Source organism: Loxodonta africana, chromosome 4 (assembly GCF_030014295.1).
Source record: "Loxodonta africana isolate mLoxAfr1 chromosome 4, mLoxAfr1.hap2, whole genome shotgun sequence".
Lineage (NCBI taxonomy): Eukaryota > Metazoa > Chordata > Mammalia > Proboscidea > Elephantidae > Loxodonta > Loxodonta africana.
In genome coordinates, this window is record NC_087345.1 from 88,245,716 (window position 1) to 88,262,390 (window position 16,675).

Here is a 16,675-nt window from a genome sequence, read left to right on the forward strand (position 1 = left end):
AAAATTCTAACCCCTACTAGCTGTCCAGTGACAGGGGCAGACTGTTTATGAAGTAAAGAGTTCCGATTCAGCAGGAGTATTCAAGCAGAAGCTGGCTGACTCCCTATCAAGGGTACTGTGAAGGAGATTCAGGCTAGAGGAGGACCGGATAAGAGGCTCTTTGAGGTCCTGCCACAAACACACTTGAGTGTATGATGAACACTTAATTTGGTAGAAGTGCTGTTCCAAAAGGCATTACTACCCTCTCCAGGGCCAATGATTGTCACCATGGGGAGGGAAGGAGGGTAGTAATAGTAACAATTGTATTCTTTTCCTCTCTGAGACTTTGTTCTTCCCGGGGAACAGCAAGATTCCAAGATCTTGCTATCCCTACATTTCTCTTGATTTCTTCTGTAATCCTTTTTGTTTGTTTGTTTCCCTTGGCTTCATAGTACCCCTCTCCAAGAACCTTAAAGAAAGCCTTACTTAGAAAAAGGGCTTTCTTAATCCTTCAGTTTTCTAATTCAAAGAAGAGGGCAGGTGTGGATGGGAGGCATGGAGGGAACAAATATTTGTTGAGTTCCTATTAAGTACAAACCAAAACTGAACCCATTGCCATCTAGGTGATTCTGACTCATAGCAGCCCTATAGTACAGAGTAGAACTGTTCCATGTGGTTTCCAAGGCTGAAATCTTTATAGAAACAGACTGTCACATCTTTCTCCCTCCGAGAGGCTGGTGGGTTTGAACCACTGATCTTTCGATTAGCAGCAGAGTTCTTAACCGCTGCGCCACCAGAGTTCCTTCCTATTACAAACACTTTAATTTTTTAATTTGATTAGGGGAAGCATGTATCTGCTTTCAGTCTGGTAAATATGCATGTATATATTGTTTTGTCCATGTGAATGTAAACCCGGATGGGTCTGTAGAAATTCTTTGCCGTTTAGGCCTCTCTGAGGGATCTTGGTATCAACTTGCTTATGGGAGAATCTGTGTGCATCTCCTCTGAGGATTTCAATACTTCCCATGTACACACAGATAGCCAAGAGTTATTCTTCTGGCTTTGGGGTCTTTGTGCATGATCCCAGGTTTGTCTGTCCCCATCCCGGGCACGAGTGTGTTGACACATCAAGACTTATCTGCATTGCGTTTCCCATCTCATTTCCCATCTCAGTCACCGCGCATGCAGATCCATGTGCCCAGCCTGCCCCACGTGAAACCACGCGTCTCCTGTAGCCCCTCCTCCCACCTCTGTGAGGAGTCCTTGGCACCCTCCCCTTCTGGCCACCCCCACTCCCCACTTTCCATGCCAGAAGAGATCTAATTACACAGAAATTAGTACAGAGAAGGGTCGTTTGCTTTTATGGCATCAGTGCCAGGGCAGCTGTAAATCTGGAGCTGCTGCTGCAGCCACCTCTAGGCACTGTGCAGGCCGTAGGGGGGCTCTCACCTCCACATCCCTACTTAGTTCCATTTCTGCCCAGCTTTCTGGGCTTCTACTCCTGCCCAGGACCCCAGAGACCTATTAGTACTCATCTTGGGGTAGGAGGGGGGAGTGAAAGGAGAGGTGTGGTTAATCAAAAGATGACACATAGTAGGTACTCAATAAATGTTCACTGGATAGCTGAATGATTAGAGAAGTGTGAATCTTAGCAATGCTAACCAATCAGTGCCCAATTACCCAGATCCAATGGCCAAAGCATGAATATTCCTAGAAAAATTTCTCTCAAAATCTTTAAGTACTACCAGTTTCCCCCCACTTTCTTATGAATCCAGATGAAGTATGTCATGCTCTAAATGTATGGGGCAATCAGTCTTCCTGGCTTCTACTTTAGAGACCCTGGACTCCCTCTCAGGCAACACTGGATAGTGGAGATGGCCCAGGGTTCAAGTCTTGATTCTTCTGCTTACTAGCTAAGTGACCTTGGGTATTTTCCCCAGCTCTCCCCACTGCCTGAACCTTGGTTTCTTCATCATGAAATGGAGGTCATGAAACCTAAATTTCAGGTTGTCCTGAGAGGTCAATGAGAAAGCACTAGACCAACAGGAAAGTGCTCCACAAATTGTTAGCATCACTACTGATGCCTTGTTAGCTAACATTTCCATTTCCCCGTGACTACTTTTACCTCCTCTCCCCCATCACCCTTAGCCTAGTCCTTATCCCAATCAGCTCGTACTCAAGCATCATCATACGCTTTGGGGCAATAGAATATGCAGGCAGGTGTCCAACCTGGAGAGAATGTTTCTTCAAGAGTCTCATCAAAAGCCAGGGGTGAGGAAGGGTGACTCCAACAAGCCTTGGATACCTTGGGACAGTGCTTCACCCATAGCCAACTTTCTCCAAGCTCCTACCTTGGCAGTGGTTATTTTATTCTTCTTTATTTTCATGGAGGGTTATGAATTGGGGTACTAAAGGATCTTGTTGTAAATAATTACACAGAAAAAAGTCAAAGACTTGGGGAATTAGGAGGGAGCAGGAATGGGGTTGGACAGCAAGATCGAGGGGCCCTTTAGGGAGCAGCAGTGACAGAAGTCAAATGTCCAGGCTCCCAACTTCCTGCCAACAGTCTCCAAACCCAGGGACTTGAGATTTCCTCCCTCTTGTGGGCTCCTACTCTAATTTCTCCAGGCCAGGACCCTCAGCCAGGAATTCCTGACTAACTCTATGTGGATACCCTGGAAAGCTCTAAACAGTATGTAGGCCAGGAAAGGAAAAGCCAAAGAAAGGAAGGGGTGCACCCCCTTCCCCAACCTCAGCCTGCCCAGATCTCCAAGCACTATTTGGGCAGGATCTCCTGTTCCCACCAGTCAGGGGCAGGAGGAAGCCGAGGGTCCTGGTCTGATCGGCGTCCAAGGGAGCGTAAGGATTTGGCGTGAAGGGCAGAGCGGCTGGAGGGGAGATCTCTGGCCTCCCTCACCCCACCCCCAGCCCAACTCAGGCTGCAGTCTCTCCTCGTTGTAGCAGAGCGAGAGCAAAGGGACGGGCAGTAAAGATGAGTGATGGCGCGGAGACAAGCAGAAATACACCATCATGAAAATGCTAATGACTCCTTGCTCTCTTTCTTTATGGTTGGAGTAATACAGACTTCAATCATAAAAACAATCTCCCAACATTTTAATGGGCTCCATCATGCCCGCACTTGTCGGTATATTTGAAGAATAAATCACCCTCCCCGCTCGGAATGAATTCGCTGTCAAACTCGGCTCCCTCGGAGAAAATGGATGGGGAGAGAGGATGGAGTTTTTTTTTTTTTTGACGGTGGGGGGAGTCCTCTGCTCCCCTAACACTTTCCTAAACCGGGCTTTAGGTTGTCTTGCGAGACGCCTCCTGCATCCTAGGTAGGAGGAGGGGACTATCGCGGATTTGGAAAGCTGAGTCCGACCCAAGGGTTTGGGGGAAAAGGGGGCTGAGACTGAGAAAGTGTACACGGGAAGAAGCTCCGCCTTGGGTGGACATGGAAGAGAGAAAGGGGCAGAGACAGTGGTAGCATTGGAGGCAAGGGGCAAAATCTTGACACTGAACCGAAAGGATGTTAAGAAGATGCGAAGAGCATGCAAATCCACGTTATTTCTACGTTACTGGGTCAGATTCCTTTCAGACTGGGCTCGAGGGAAAGGCACAGAAGGAAAGGGGGAAAGTTCGAGAGATCTCTTTGGGCGAAAAGGAGGAAGAAGCAAGCAGTCCTGTCTCTGAGCTAGCAAGCTTCGGTGCAGTAAGCCACAGGTCCACACTGCTGCGAAGGGGGTGAGGCGGGGGCTGAGAGCCCCGCGTAATTGGTATTTCCATACAGGTGGCCGTCAGCCAATGAAAACTTGGAATGCGCGTACTGCAAGAAGCCAATCCCAGTTAAGGATGAGCCGAACGAGCCGTTTGAATGGCATCTTCATTGGTTTACTTGTTGCTAGGCAGAAATAGGGGTCTGGCGATTTTTGTGGTCAAGGCTGGTAGATATGAAAATATCTGGAAACCTAGACGTCTAGACTGAAACTTTCCTTCCCCAGTTCCTTCATTCTCAAAGGATTGATGGGTTCAGGGAATGACTCTCCCCTTCCTCCTCCTCTTGAGTGGGATCGAGCCAAGTAGTCATCAAGATACCCCAAAAGCCCTGAGAAATCTTGAAAAGGCTACTTGGAGGATCTTCTAATTCGAAAAATCTCTAGAAGGTATTTCAACCTCACTTAGTGTCTTCACACTCAGAAAGTCCTTCCTGAGGCCTGTCGTCAAACCTTTCAGCTGAAGGTTAAGGCCGATTTTCTCTGACATATATAGGGAAATGGAGAAATCTTGCCCCGCATTTTCTCTTTATACCGCTTATCTCAAAACGCATATCTGGCCACTCCGGAGGACCCAGAGCTCCCCGCAGACCCTGCGAGGGGTCAAGGTGGGCATAACCTTCTCCCAAAAGTCTGCGTAGTGGCGTTTCCAAACCTGCTGTGTGGGAGCCTCCGTTTGCCTTCATTTGCATAAATCCCATTCCCCTCGGCCAAACGCACCCAGCCCAGGGCTCCTCTCCCTGCCACCTAGCATCTGTACTTTCTCTCCCTCCACACCGGACCCCTCTCTCACCAGCCAGACCATCCCCACCGCTGTGCAACCCGGCTGCAGCCCCCCCTGCTGGGGACAGAGCCCCGGAGCCTCCCGCGGCTCCTGAGTCATTGCCTCCCGGGAGGCCAGAGGGGGGCGTGGGGGGAGAGCTGCGAACCCGCGGGTCTGAGCTAAAGGGTCCGCAAACAATATGCCACCATTTAAATCTGAACACACGCCAGCCGCCGATTGTGATGTTAATTCGGGGATGATTTAGAGGGGCGGGCTGGAGTGGGGGCCGGCCGCCTCTCTGTCAAAGTGCTGTCCCGGGGCTTAATATTTGTAATTGAAGCTGATGAGGACTCTGTCTCTGTTTCCACTGATAAAAAAAGGCAGGGAGGGAAAAAAGCAACTAAATTATGGGGCCAGGAGAAAAACATGATTAATCAAAGGTTTGAACTGTCGCCGTGTTCGAGGCCCAGTAAATCTCGCCTGGCCGGGGCCTGCCGAGGCCGGAGGATTAATCTGACCCGCCCCGTGTTTGCCGCCCCTTTCTGTTTGCCTCTCGGTTCGCACGTCAATTAATTCGGTAATTGGATTTGAAGAGATGTCAGGAGATAATCGACTCAGAGCTGGGAGGAGCGGGTGTGAAGGAAGGGGCCTGGGGGTGGCTAGGGAGGAGAGGAGAGCCAGGGGCATCAAGTAGTGGAACCACCCGGAGAGCTGGAGGGGCAGGGGAGCTGGGCCTGCCGAGAAGGCGCCTCCACTCAGCTCGCTTACAGGCAAGGAACCCCGGGAAAGGCGGCTGGGGCTGTACCTTACCCTAAACTAAGACCCCCTTCCCACCTCTCCACAAACACCTTTCAAGAACCTTTCCCAAATTCTCCCTTCTAAATCGTGCCCTTTTGCTGCCCACCCCTTTCCAGGTTCTGTTCTCTACTTGAAGCGGTAGGGTGTTCTTCCTTTGTGAATTCATTTATAAACGTTTGCCTGTTGGTTTGTAAATGAAGATTCCCTGCTCCCTGGCCCTCACCTTCAGGTTCACGCCATCTGATCTGGTTTTTTTCCCCAAAACTGGGAGTTCCCAGAATGAGGGGGACTACGACTTCTCCTTGATTTCCACCTCCCCCTCCCACAGGGGTCAGGACAAGACTTTTCCCTCACCCCCAACTCCCACCACCACCACCACAGCCACTTAGAATTCTAGCCGACAATTAAAGATACCTTCTGCTTAAAGAAAATAGCTTTACCCATACGTGACATTCACACACAGACTGACTGGAACCCCCTACTCACCAGACCCTAGCTGCAGCCCAATATAGAAAGAGATGCTTCAGAAATTCAGCCCTCAGTAACCTCACATAGATCCCCAGAAAGTGTGGCCCCATCTCCTATAAGAAGAGTGATCTTGTTTTAATATTTGGGAGCATCGTAAGGTAGACACTGTGTGTATACGTGTCTGTGTGTGTATGTGTGAGAGAGAGAGTGCAAGATGAGGGGGGAGGGTTCCTCTTGAGCTGATTTCATCTTTTTGTGCCTGGGCTCTGTAGAATTTTATGCCCGGATGGAGAAGAAGGTTTTTAGAAAGCATGCAGGAGACCCAGGATCCACGCTAACGATTCAGAAAAATAGTAAGATGAAATTGGAGGCCCAGGAAGGTGGTAAGGGCAAGGACACAAAGGCTGTCCTGCCAGGCTCCCTGGTGTTGAAAAAGCCCTGGGAAGGACACCAGCAGACACCTCAGTGGAGGCCTCAGCCAGACGCTGCCCTGGAGAGAACAGAACACATAGCCCGCCCTCCGTTGATATGCGGAAGAGGGAGGCTAAAGAGGGGAGAGCTGAGTCAAGTAACAACCTGAAGAGTGCAGCAAACAGATTTTATTTATCTATACCAATTTAAAACACTGACTGATGCCAGGCAACCATGCACACTTATTCAGATAATTATCATCCTTTGTCTTCATACAAGGGAGGCCAAGTCCCATCTTTGAAGGGACAAAATGGAGGATTTGGGCAGCTTTGGCAGTTGCCTGTCTTTTCGTGTTACCTGGTCTCAGTCTCTTGAAGGTGCCCTTCCAGCTCCACACTCAGGTATGGATTGGACCCACCACCTGCCTTTTGATCATAACCTGGTTTTAGTTATATACTCTCTGAATGGGCCTTTGATAGCAAGCATCCTATACACTAGGAAGTATTCACATTTAAACCTAGGAATTGAGGAATGGGGTCACCAGAAAAAATCAGGGTTAAGGGCCCTTCTTCTGCAGCTCACTCTATACTCCGCATCAGCCAAGGCTTTTACAAAGCCATCAAAGATTTCACTTATAACCTCTCAAAAAAGGACACCCATCTTATGAATGACAATACTACCGGGAGATGAAAGCTGAGATTTAGGGGATAACCACCAAATTTTCTACCAGCTAAGGCTGGTGAAAAGAGCACTAGACTTGGACTCAGAAGAATTAGCTTTAAGTCCAGTGTTGTCACTTACTAGTTATATAATCAGAAGAGGTTGAAGACTGGAGACCTGAATTGACTTCTGAGTTGACTTTCACAGTGTGTGAATGGCAGGGCCAGCTCAAGAACTCAGCTCTACCCTCTCCCAACTCATCGTGTAGACAGCATGGTGTGAAATCGAACTGCCTGGGTTCAAATCCTGATGCTCTAACTTCCTAGCTTTGTTTCAGTTTCCTCCACCATAAAGTGGGGATAATAATAGTACCTAGTTCACAGGATTGTTGTTAGGATTTAGTTAACTAATGTAAAGAAATCAGACAATGTCTGGCACATAAGAAGTACTCAATAATAGCTGCTTTTATTATGATAAATGCAGTTCTCATAACTCACTAACCTGAATGACACAAATTGGCAAAAGGTATTCAGTGCCTGTAAAATGATTCATGACTTAATCACTAGGTTCTAAAGAAAGGAATGAACAATGCCTTGAAAAAGACAACAGACTGTCTGCCTTGATGATTCTAAAGCCCACTTCTCCCAACAAACTAGTCTTACATCTTTTAAGTCTTCAGGAACTAGGTTCATGTAGGAGGGGTACACCTGGAACAGCTGTACCAAACCAAACCAAACCCATTGCCGTCGAGTCTGTACCAGTGGCTAGTTAATTCAGTTGTTTCATTCGTTTATTGGCTGCCTAGTTGAGAAGCAGCATGTTTCATCAATCCATCAAACTTATATTGAGGGCCCATTATGTGCTCAACACTTTTATAGGCATTTATCAAACCATGAGTCCATTACATTATTAGCTCCTACAGTGAGGAGGAGATATATAGATATAAATATACACAAAATCATTCATCTTCGCATCCCCACTACCTAACACAGTTTCAGGCACATGGGAACTCAATAAATGTGTATTGAATGAACACATAGACACCATATGCAGTCCCTGCCCTTAATAAGCTTAGACTATAGTTTTTTATAGTTGGGAAGAAAAGATTGGCACACGTGAAAGAGCAAGGGAACAATACAAGACACTGAACATATTAAGATAATAAATAAATTCTAGGTGATCTAGACTAGGAAGAGCTCAATGGAAGGGGCAAGGGACCGTAGTCAGGGATGCTAACATGCAAGGAGTCAGATTAGAATAATGGGTAGAATTTAGAATGGCTAAGAAGGTGAGAGAAGAGCATTCCAGACTGCAAGAGCAGCAAGAAACAGCATGTGGTAAGAATCTATACATGTTCAGGAACAAAGATGAGAGGTGTGTTTTTTAAAAAGACAGCACCCATATATGTGTGTAACCATGTGTTTCTCTGACCATGTTACTAGTCACCAAGTAATGATGCCTGGATTTTGTATTATTTTAGATTATTCACACTTTTTCTTCCCTTTTCTTAACCTGAAACCAAGAATCAAAACAGTAACCAGCTGCTACCCTCAGCAAAACAAACAGACTGTAAAAGCAATTACACCATTACCATTTCTCATTTATCTGCATATAAGACAGCTTACTCTTACTCTTTCTCCCACATGGTCCCAGCCTGAGCTGGGATTATTACTGCCTAGATTATTACTGTCTGCTTTATAAACTCCTTTCTCTCAGACCTACTCCTGCCAGGCAGCTTTACCTAAAAAAACTTTGTATTTTTTTCCCTAGCCTCCATGGTTACTTTGAGGGAAGGATGGTGGTAAATGGAAAGGAAACCAATGTGAGCCAAGTGGTGGTTATTAAATACTAGATGTTTTGTGGGTGCCCATATTAGCTTATTTAATTCTCACAATAACCCTGTGAGATGAGCATTATTACCCTGTTTTATAAGTAAGGAAATTGAAGGTCAAAGGGGCTGCCTAGGGTCAAAGAAGAGTAAGGCACTTGAACCAGGTCTATATGACTTCGGAGCCATGTTCTTAGACCTAGGAAGAGGGCCTCTACCCTGGGTGCCTGTTTTACAGCGCCCCCTCCTCCTCCAGAGTGAGGAGCACTTAAAGTCAAGGGGATGAGACTACCCAGAGCAGCAGAGCGCATGCCTCTCTCCTCCTAGACTACACTCCTGGTACCCAGGACACAAAGATCCCCTAGCAAGAACTCTGAGCCCACTTCTAAACCTCTATTCCAAACCTGCACGAACTCTTCCTGGCATCCAATCTGCTGAGAGTATAGACTGAGCTGGGTGTATACCCCTGGTCCTGTTAGCCTAGAGTGTGGATGGAGTTTAGATGTGTGGCTGCACTGAACACACCCTTTTATGTCAGGCCCCTCAGGTAGGGGGATAGAGCTGAGAATGGAAAGAGAAGGGGTCAGGCTGGGGGCTGGAGGATTCTCAGAATTCTAAATATAAACCTCCCAGTTAATATTAAGATATATTTATCAAGATAAGAAGGCAGAACATGTTTTATTTAATAGTTGTTAGCTTTGACTTATAACTTTTAAATATTTAGACATTTGGTATGTGGGCCTTTATTTTTTATCTTGCCCGGAGCCCCATAAATGTTAGGGGTGGGCCTGCTCATCTCACTACAACATTCTGACTTTTTCCCTCCTGCCTTCCAATTCTGTTCTTTACACCAGAAAGCCCTCAGTCTGGCCCACCACGCAATTCCCCTCTCCTCCTTCTCACAGCTTCCAAAATCTACCTTTCACCCGTAATCTTTTTTTTCCACCTGAAACCTTTTCAGCTTACTGCAAACAGAGGGCATTTCTTCTGCCCTGCCGTGGGTTTTTCGGTTTGGCCTTTCCCAGCTGCCGTGGCTTCTGCTATTTCCAACCTGGAGAAGATGTAGCTAACTTACAGTGCATACCTGTAGTCATTTTGATAACTACCCTGCTGCTCCTTTATGGCCTTTATGTCTGGGAGTCTTCAGGCTGCTAATAGCATTCATCAGTGGCTCCCTTGAATGGACAGCCTGGTGTCCGCTTCTGTGGAGAGATATCGGGAAAGATCTTTGTTCTTAGGTGAGCTTAGGTGATATCTGAGGTGAGATCTAACACATAATTCAAGACCTAGTGGCTCAGGCAGGGTTGGGAAAAAAAGGACAGAACCAGGGGTATCTAGATGATAGTTTTAATTTTATTTTAGTGGGGAGAGACTGGAGGGAGTAAAGGCCAGAGAAAAGGTTAGACTCATGGCAGGGTCATCATATACAAGACCAAGTTTAGAGGAGGGTCAGCCTAGGCAGTAAGGCTCCTAGGTTGTGGAGCCTATGGGGATGGTTCCTAGAATGTAGAGATAGAAGAGTAGGCTTGGGACAGAGAGCATGGCACCACCCAGTGACCCAGGCCAGAAAATTGAGCACCATCTTCATCTCTCTCTTCTCCTTCATACCCCATACCATCAATCGCTGAAGCCTGTTAGCTCTTTCTTCTAAACTTCTCTGAGCTCTACCTACTTCTCTCGATCCTCACCATCACCCCGGAACTCAGACCACCACCATCTTCCACCTGGATTATGAAAACAGCCCCTTGTGATTGCTCTCCCTGCCAACAGTCCCTCTCATCCATTCTCCACACTAGAGCTAGAATGATCTCTCTAAAATGCAAACCTGAGCCTCTCACTCTCCTGCTTAAACCTTGTAATGACTTCTCACTACTTTCTTGATAAAATCCAAATGCCAGAGACCAGTTAGGAGACTATTAATAGTGGTCCAGCAAGAGATGTCAGTGGCTTAGACTACAAGTAGGTGTTGGAAATGGTGTTACTACTGTTTGTTGCCTTCGAGTTGATTCTAACTCATAGTGACCCTACAGAACAGAGTAGAACTACCCCATAGAGCTTCCAAGGAACAGCTGGTGGATCTCAACTGCTGACCTTTTGGTTAGCAGCCGAACTCTTAACCACTTCTCCATTAGGGCTCCTGGAAATGGTGAGGGGTGGGCAAATGTGGGATATATTTGTATTTTTAGTGCCTAGTGTGATGTCTGGCTAGACATTCAATAAACATTTGATGAATGAATTAAGAATTAATTCAACCAAATGAGGATTCCGCTGGAACTGAAATCATCCATCCTTTAAGCCTCTGCTAAAATCCCAACCCCTCTCCAAACTGGAGTAGATAGCTGGCACTAATAAAGAATCAGTACTAGAATACATGTATTTGTTAATTCTTAAAGATCAATAGGGAGATGACAAACAACCCAATAGGAAAATGGGCAAAAGACATACATGAATAGGTATTTCATAGAAGAGGAAACATGAATGGCCAATAAATATATGAAAAGATGTTCAACTTCATTAATAACCAGGGAGATACAATCCAAACCACCATGAAATTCCATTTAATACCTAACAGATTGACTAAATACCAAATGTTAGCAAGGATATGATGGTAACAGAAACTCATATACTTTGGTAGGCATAAATATTGGAAAACAAATTGACATTATCTCAAAAAGTTGAAGATATTCATATCCTACAACCCAGCAATTCCATTTTATATCCTGAAGAAACTCTTACCCATGTATACAGAGAAGCATGTAAAGAAATGCTCAAAGCAGAATTGTTTGTAATGGCAAAAAAAAACTGGAGACAACCTAAATATTTATTGACATGGTATCTTATTTATCTAGTACTGCAATAACAGAAATACCACAGTGGATGGCTCCAACAAACAGAAGTTTATTCACCTGCAGTCTAGTAGGCTAGAAGTCCAAATTCTGGGTGTCAGCTCCAGGGGAAGGCTTTCTCCGTCATCTCTGGAGGAAGGTCCTTGTCATCTATCTTCTCCTGGACTAAGCAGCTTCTACATGCAGGAACCCCTGGTCCAAAAGATGTGTTCTGTTCCAGCTGTTTCTTTCTTGGTCATATGAGGTCCCCCACTCTCTGCTTGCTTCCCTTTCCTTCTATGTCTTGTAAGATAAAAAGTGGTGCAAGCCACACTCCATGGAAACTCCCTTTACATTGGATCAGGGATGTGACCTTAGCAAGGGTGTTACAATACCACTTTCACCCTCTTTAACATAAAATTACAATGACAAAAAGGAGGACACCACACAATACTGGGAATCATGGCCTAACCAAGCTGACACATATGTTTGGGGGTATGATTCAACCCATGACATGTGTGAATTAATCAATAAATTGGTGGGTTACTATACATGAGTGAAAATAAACTACAGCTACCTACATCAACAAGGAGCCCCTGGTGGCGCAACGGTTAAGGCGCAATGGCTAACACGCTCTGCTGCTAACCGCAAGATCGTTGGTTTGAACCCACCAGCAGCTCTACAGGAGAAAAAACCTGGCAACCTGCTCTGGTAAAAATTTACGGCCTAGGAAACCTTATGGGGCAGCTTGACTCTGTCCTATAGGTCACTATGAGTGGGCATCAACTGCACAGCACACAACCCCACCACCTATGTCAACATGCATGAATCTTAGAATCATGATATTGAATGAAAAGAGTAAGTCAAAGAAGTCTACAAACCCTCAGGATGGTTAAAAAAAAAAAAAAAAGGAGGGGGGACAAACAATATGTGGTAATAATATGAAGAAAAACTAGGAAATGATAAACATAAAATCAGGAGAATGGAGATGGGGTTACTATAGAAGAACATGGGAACCTTCAGTGGTATTGGTAATCTTCTTTTCTTAAATGGGGGGGTGGCTTAATGAATGTCCATTTTATTATCATGCTTCATAATCTATATAAAATATCTCATCTGAGAAGGCATGGATTTTTGTCTGCTTTGTTTATGCTTATATTCCCAGCACCTAGGACAGCATCTGGCACATAGTAGGGGCTCAAAAAATACCTGTTGAATAAATCAATATATATTACTTGCATTCTTTTATATGATTCAAATATTTAATAATTTTTTTTAAAGAAGCAAACACAGTGGGTCTTAAATGCTAGCAAGTGCCCATCTAAGATGCATCAATGAGTCTCAATCTACCTGGATCAAAGGAGAATGAAGGACACCAATGACACAAGGTGATTATGAGCCCAAGAGACAGAAAGGGCCACATGAACCAGAGACTACATCATCCTGAGACTAGAAGAACTAGATGGTGCCTGGCTACAACCAGTGACTGCCCTGAGAGTGAACACAACAGAGAACCCCTGAGGGAGCAGGAAAGCGGTGGGATGCAGACCCCAAATTCTCTTAAAAAGACCAGGCTTAATGGTCTGATTGAGACTAGAAGGACCCTGGTGGTCATGGCCCCCAGACCTTCTGTTGGCCCAGGATAGGAACCATTCCTGAAGCCAACTCTTCAGACATGGATTGGACTGGACAATGGGTTGGAGAGGAATGCTGGTGAGGAGTTAGCTTCTTGGGTCAGGTGGACACTTGAGACTATGTTGGCATCTCCGGCCTGGAGGGGAGAGGAGAAGGTAGAGGGAGTTAGAAGCTGGCAAAATGGACATGAAAAGAGAGAGTGGAGGGAGGGAGCGAGCGGGCTGTCTCATTAGGGGGAGAGTAATTGGGAGTATGTAGCAAGGTGTATATAAATTTTTGTGTGAGAGACTGACTTGATTTGTAAACTTTCACTTAAAGCACAATAAAAATTATAAAATAAAATAAAGAAGGAAATACCTAACTTAATCATGGTGCCCCCTTTGATCATTCCAGCTGGAAGTCATATTGTCCCCTTGACTCCTATTATCTAAATAATCCATTAAATCCTGCCACATATTTACAGTTATATAAATTTGTGTCTTATCTTTCTTACATTATAAATTTTTGAAGACAAAGGACTGTTATTTCTACTTTTTTATTCCCACTCACAATATGTAGCACAATACTTTGCACATAGTAGATGCTCAATAAATATTTCTTGATTCCTTGAAGTCACAGGAGACAAGGGCAGACCAGGAGGGTCAGATCTATGCTATTTAACATATACTTCAGGCTGAAAGATAAATTTGTAATTATTTAGTGCATTCTTACATTTTACAGCTATGGAAACTGAAGTCCAGAGAGGTGAAGGGATTTTCTCAAAGTCACATCACTCCCAAAATCTAGAAGTCCTTGAATGATGCAAATGGTTAATGAACTTGGCTGCTAACAAAATGTTGGAGGTTCAAGTTCACCCAAAGGTGCCTTGGAAGAAAGGCCTGGTGATCTACTCCTGAAAAAGCCAGCCATTGAAAACCCTACGGTGCACAGTTCTCTGACACACATAGGGCTACTGTGAGTTGAAATCGACTCGAGGACTAGTACTGGTTTTTTGATTCCAAAATCCAGGCCTCAGATCTTGCTACCCAAAGCTCTTCACAATATATCACAATACCTTTTATTTTCTGTTTTGTTTGTGTGTCTTCCTTAGTTTGGGAGCCACCAAATGGCAGAGACCAAACCTGTCAACACAGATGTTGAATCATGGTTTCTAGATAAACATGTAGGATATATACAAACTCATCATACCAATTCAAAGAAACTTAGATTCTTCCCCAGCAAAAACTTTCTTGGCCACTCTGCCACCAACTTTCCCACTGATCTCGCCCTTACCAGTTGCCATCAAGTCAATTTCAACTCGTGGCAACTGCAAGTGTTTCAGAGTAGAACTGTTCTCCACAGGGTTTTCATAGCTGTAACCTTTTGGAAGCAGATCACGAAACCTTCCTTCCAAAGCACCCATGGGTTTGTTTAAACCATCAACCCTTCAGTTAGCAGCCAAGCACATAACTGCACCACCCGGGCCTGGACGCCTAAAATCTTTTCCCATCTTCCTTCCTTTTTCTTTCTCTAGAAATAGGGAAATTAACTGATGGTTCACAGTCCTGCTGTCCTGAGGAACTGATTTAGCAAGGGAAAGTAGAAAGTCCATCAGTCAGTGCCCACCAGTCAATCACAGCCCCAGGAGCTTGAAATTGACAATCACAAATAAATAGAGGAGCTCAAGATCTAAGTAAGAATAGTCCTTACTGGCAATGTAAAGGTATCACTTCAGCTTGTATAAAATTGCCTACTAGCAGAAAGAAAGAGAATCCTGGAACATTAACACTGGAAGGAACCTTAGCAATCACCTACTTCTATCGTTGATTTTTCCAAATGAGGAAAGGAGTTAGTTAGTAGCAAGGTTGAGACTAGACTCCTAGTCTCCTGCCTCTAAGACAACTGTTCTTTCCATGCACTTGCGGGCAACATAGCATCTTGCTAAATGCGTCATAAAGTAACTTCATCTTAAGCCATTAAAAAAAAAAAAAAGTGCTATCAGTTCCAACTCGAAGTGACCCTGTAGGACAGGGTAGAGCTGCCCCCATTGAATTTCCAAGGCTGTGATCTTTACCAAAGCAGAACTTAACCACTGCGAAACCAGGGCTTATCTTAAGACTTAAAACCCCCGCCCTCTCAAAAAAAAAAAAACAAAAACATTGCCATCGAGTCTATTCGGACTCATAGCGACCCTATACGGAATGCAAAATAAATGATTCAAACCATTCCTCTTCTGTCGGGCAAAAAGAAAATTTTTTTTCTTTGTGTTTGTTTCTCTTTCTACCCCTCTTAGGCCCGGTGGAGCAGTGCTTAAAGCGATGGACTGCTAACTGAAAAGTCAGCAGTTCGAAACCACCAGCGGCTCCTCTGGAGAAAGATGTGGCAGTCGGCTTCCCCGAGATTTACAGCCTTGGAAACCGTATGGGGTCGCTAAGAGTCAGAATCGACTTGAAGACAGTGCGTTTGATTTGGAAGTTTCTGTGAATCCCCTTTCTCTATTTGGGGTTTCAAATTAAACTGTGGCATGCCTGCATAATTCTCTTGATTTTTCTTCTTTGAGCTAGTGTTTCCCGCCCACAGGCAAATATACATAAGCCAACCAAGATTCTTTCTTGGTGACCTTTGTGGATAAGAACATTCAGAATTTCTGCATGGAAGATGCTGGACCTCCCTCCTAGCCCATCCAGTCAATTAAAAGGAGTCTCTGTCCTCCCCCCCACCCCAGGATTGTTAACCAATCCGGAAAAAGAAAAAAATCAATCTCATTTCTTCGTCATCACTGTTCAGGAAGGCTGCTAACCAGTCAGAATCTGCCACTAGCAGTCATTAGAAAAACTGGCCAATCAGGCCAATCTTGTTACATGGTCTGGTAGGAAGAGAAAGGGAGTGATTGGAAAGGCTAGTTCTGACTCCACACCCTTTCCGTGCTGGGCACAAGCTTTTCCTCAGTGAAAGGAAGGAAGGATCATTCCCCAAGACTGTGGTCAGAAAGATTCCTAGACTTTCAGCCTAATTTTCTCTGGGATCATTTTTGTTGTCTTCAAATTCACCCATCCTTCACATTACCTCCCTCCACATTTTGTAGTCTCACCGCTCCCTTACTGATCTAATTTTAGCTTCCGACTTCGTAGCAATAGCCTCCAGGATTCTCAGCACTCCCCACAGAGCTTCACCCGAAAACTTGTCAAATAACTTGTTTTGCATAATTTGTGTAGGTGAAAAAGTTTAGTAAGTGATAGTTGAGTCTGTTTCAGGAGACATCTTTGCTGGGAACACACAAGCTACAGTCTCTAGGGACTGAGTTACAATGCTCCAATAATAATAATTGCTAGCATGTATTTGCTCTCACTGAGTATCAAGAAACCCTGGCGGTGCAGTGGTTAAGCAACATGCCGGTTCGAACCCGCCAATCTCTCAGTGGGAGATGTGGCAGTGTGCTTCCTTAAAGGTTATAGCCTTGGAATGCTATGGAGCAGTTGTACTCTGTCCTGGTAGGGTCCCTATCAATTGAAACCGACTGACTTGATAGCAATGGGTTTGGTTTTTTGGTTATTGG